Here is a 4536-nt window from a genome sequence, read left to right as displayed (position 1 = left end):
AATGTTTTGGTTTATCTATCATTCTGAAATTAAGTTGCCAAATGATTACAAGTATAATAGCCAAAGAGAAATGTTAGTTTGGCAAGAACAGAAATTTTCTTGATTAAAATTCAAACCCAGAAAAGAAAATGGCTGCTTCGAATAGATATTTTATAATTCATTGTGACAAGAGAATAAATATATGAAAGTATATATATATATATATATATATATAGATTGTTTAAGCTGGAACTATATAGGGAAAATTCTCTCATTTACTTCAAGTGCCAAGTCAGCACGGTACAACTGAGAATTGTTTCATTGTAACAGAGACTTATATGTGTAGCCATAAATTCATTCTCTTTCTCTCTCACACACATATCTACACACTCATTGAGTCTCTCTCTCTCTCTCATACATACACGTATTTGCACATTCATTCTCTCTCACACAAATATATCCACACACACGCAATCATTCACTCATTCTCACATATACCCAGTTTGACATCACATGCATTTATTTATGCATACAGACATACTATTTCACACAAAGAAACAAAAACAAACTCTTATAAAAAAATATACACCCACACATGTTCATACAGAGACACAGGGAGACATATGTTGCCATAGAAACATGTATTCAAACAGGACCTCATATATATTTATATATATTCACATAGGAACAGATAAAGACATATTCACATGAATGTACACACTCAAATTACAATCCATAAATATACAGTAACACCCTAGCATTGCCAAACTTTTAAATGATAGTATTTATACAAGTCAAATTTTAGAAACATTTCCAACTGGATCACAAAGTCTTGAATATCATTAATTTCTAATTACTCTTGTGAATTTTAAAATTAATTTATCATCTCTTCAGTGTAATTACACAACGAAATATTAATAGTAAGCACATTAGCAGACCATGCATTATGCAGTATGCAGCAAAATATGCATAGAATGCTTCTTAATGTCCCAATATAGATGAAATTGTCATGTCTAAAAATTTTAATAAATCTATGATTTTGTAGTTCGTGTGCAGTGTCCCTGGGCAAGTAGTTATGACTGATTACCACAGTATGTTTAATGAACTAAGCAGTTCTATACCTACTTTAAAGTTGAACGGTTAGCAATAGGATGGGTATCCAGCTACAAAAATGCTGTCTCCAACAATATGTAAATGCAGATTTATAGAAAGCATCCCAACAATACTAATATGGAAAAATGGATATAATGTAAAAGAATGAAATATAAAGATATAATTTTATCCAGCCCAATTCAACAAATTTAGTACAATCATTGTAATTAGCTTATCTTTGTCTTAAGACTCCAAACTCTAATTCCTTCTAATTCTAAAGAAGCTTTCACAGAACATAGCAAGCCAACTAAATATGTTTCTATGAGTACCTCATATTTTTTTTATTGGTTCTTTACTGTACCAGGACCATATTTTAAAAACCCTAAACCTTAACCCTTTTACTGTGGAAGTCAAATATATCCAATCAAAATGTCATTATCCTTAACTGTAGAAATCAGTTTTATATACCAATCGTTCTTTTATTGAGGAACATCATGTGTGAAACTATTTTTTGTTGAGGTCAAATTTATAGAGGCAGTATGACTTGCAGAAAATACCAATTCTATTTTTGGTAGGCATTTAACATCATTACCAGAATAACCATGAAATTTAATTTCACAGTTATAGACTTATGCACCAAGACCATATTTTAAAAACTCTAAATCTTTATCACAATTAACCCAATATAACCAGGAAATGTGACCTGAAAGCAAAATGGACAGTGAAGTGTCATTGTCTACTCAACCATTCAATCTAGAAATACTGACAAGGATTTTACAACACAATGTTGATAGTATATTGGGAGTGTATTATTAACTCTGCTTCGATTTTGCTATAAATGATACAAATCTTCAGCAATCTGCTGTCATCCATTGTAGTGGTGCCTTATACAGACATCACACTAATGTAATGGTTTGCTTTATTGTACAAAATAACTTAGCTCAGCTTCATCATTCACACTTGTCTTCTTATTAAGCATGTACAGAGAAGATTCTAACCAAACAAGCTAATTTTGCAACAATGCTTTATTTACTTATACTATCCTATCCAGTACATACTCTTTTTCGTTTTTGCACAGAATGCTGCTGCTTTGGTGGAATGATTAATGGGAATTACTATCAAAGTCAAGGTCTTATACAACAAAATTCTACCAAACCATGATATATCCAGTTATATTCCATCCACAATGTCTACTTACATTCTAATACTAACAAAAAGTTTTCTTTCCTTGTGGTAGGGGATGCTCTTAAAATACACGTACTGTATCTAATATCAATATTTTATTTATAAGAAAAAAAAAATATGATCCCTCAAAACAACTGGTATCCCATAGCAACCTTTCATTTTTTTTTTTTTTTTTGAAAAAATACGCTTAAAATACAAGTATTGTATCTAGTTTCAATTCAGCATTTTATTTCTAAGAGAAAAATATCATGACCCTTCTAAGCATATAGTATTCCATAGCACCCCCTTGACATTTGCAACCCTTGTGAATTAACAACAGTCCCACCTAAGGGAGTGCTACCACCCAGGTTACAAGAACTATTTGTTCTACAACCACTTCAAGCTCCTTTCCTACATTTCAATTTAAGTGAAGATCTTAACTGAAATTCCAAAACCAATATGAATAAATAACTGTCTCACTGAGAATTACAAATATTTCTTTATGTAGTAAAGTCAATAATACATAGTTCAAGTTATATCACTTTCAAATATTAAAAACTAGGGAAACTACATTTGCATTATTACTAATAAAGACTTTTTTTTTTTTTTTTTCACAATCAATATTAACTATTTAATGCTTGTGACCATCATGATGAATACTTTTTCTTTTGTTTCTGTTTTCAGCAGGAAACAGTCATCTGCCATTTTTACATTCATTTCCAGCTCAACAAATACTTGGTAATACTCTCTGAGTCATCCATCCAATATTGACTTTCTTCAGTGTGTCAGCCATGGCAACAGAACCACACATGGTAACTTAAGAGAGGAGCTGACAGATAAGTTGTTTACATCTCTTTGCTAATATTACTTTAGAAGGAAGAAATTAAGTTAGAAAAAAGCAAGAAAATAAACAGGGAAAGTGAATGAGTGAGAATGTGTGTGTGTGTGTGTGTGTGTGTAAGAAGTACTGTGAAATTAAAAATGCTTCATATAATATAGCGTGACAATATGCTCTAGACAATAAAATACTGTGCCAATACATTCTAAATTATTTTGAATACACAAGAATACAAAAAGCAAAAAAACAAAAACATAATAGAAAAGAATGACTAGCATGTGTTTAAAGAGAATTAATAGCAAGAGATTTGTGTATGTACACATGAATGAAAGGTATGTGAGAAGTGCAATTGTATTCATTCCATTAATATTTCATATTACAGAGAGTTTATATTACTGAATACTCAAAAGTAGAGCTGTGCAAATATTATATTTTAAATTGTTGGGCAAAATAAAATGCCCACAGAACACCCTGTAAAAAGTGTTTGATAAATGAAAGGAGATAGTCAGCAGTTGAGGGAATCTCCCTTTAGTCGTGTCATAAAGATGACACTTGTTCTTGAACTCGTACCACAATAAAATGCACCCACTGCATTCTGTAAACTGGTTGGCAAATTAGTAGAGATAGTGCAAGGTTGAGTCTTGTCAAGGACATGTCACCTGCTTTAGGGATAGTATCCCAATAAAATGCGCTCAGTAAACTCTATAAATTGGTTGACTTAGTTTCTGTAGCCGGATGCCCTTCCAATGCCAAAAATGAAACATACATGTGAGATGTGGTCCTCTGAAAAGAGGAGTAACACCCAATAACAACTAACTTGGACAGTGATGACCCATCCAACCCATGTCAGTGTGAAAAGCAGGCATAAAATCCAGTTCCTTATGTACAGTTACTTCTGTACTGTGGTTTGATGTTGGAATTCAAGAATTTGGATAATACAGCAATCTTGAACAGACATGAAGTAGTTGAGTAAGTGGGGGGGGGGGAATACAGCTTGCTTTTTGTCTTTTCAACTGTTGCCAAAATCTGATGATTATTATTCCCATTTACAGGACCAAGATGAAACCAAAGTGCAGAAATAACTACAAGCAAGAAACATGAATACAAAATGGCTTGAGCACTGTGGCGTTTTACAAGGGAAAAACAAAATCAATTCCCATAGCCATACACATATCCATAGACAAATTCAGACATATCAAATAACATACAACATAAATTCTTGGTTTACTGAAATTTTCTCTGCCTCTAAAAGATGTATTATAATTACCAAATAGCAGTTATGACCAACTCCACTTGAGAATCCCAAGAATTAAGATGTCTCCAAAATTAATATGCCATTAAAGAAAAGACAGGCTTATTGTCTGAAGATAAGAAGGCAGTCATGGACACATGTTATGGACTCTATCTATCTATCTATCTATCTATATATATATATCTATATATATATCTATATATATTATCTA

The 4536-nt window shown here is 31.9% G+C and overlaps 1 protein-coding gene across 2 annotated transcripts in view; it reads right to left on the bottom strand.

The window, feature by feature from the left end:
* The window catches only part of LOC106880692 (myotubularin-related protein 8), a 223581-nt gene that overhangs the window by 159682 nt on the left and 59363 nt on the right, over window positions 1-4536 (bottom strand). The gene's annotated exons all lie outside the window — the stretch shown is intronic.

The sequence above is a fragment of the Octopus bimaculoides genome, chromosome 13, assembly GCF_001194135.2.
Source record: "Octopus bimaculoides isolate UCB-OBI-ISO-001 chromosome 13, ASM119413v2, whole genome shotgun sequence".
Classification (NCBI taxonomy): domain Eukaryota; kingdom Metazoa; phylum Mollusca; class Cephalopoda; order Octopoda; family Octopodidae; genus Octopus; species Octopus bimaculoides.
Note: the sequence above shows the minus strand (reverse complement) of the source record. Positions and strands in the feature narration are given on the sequence as shown.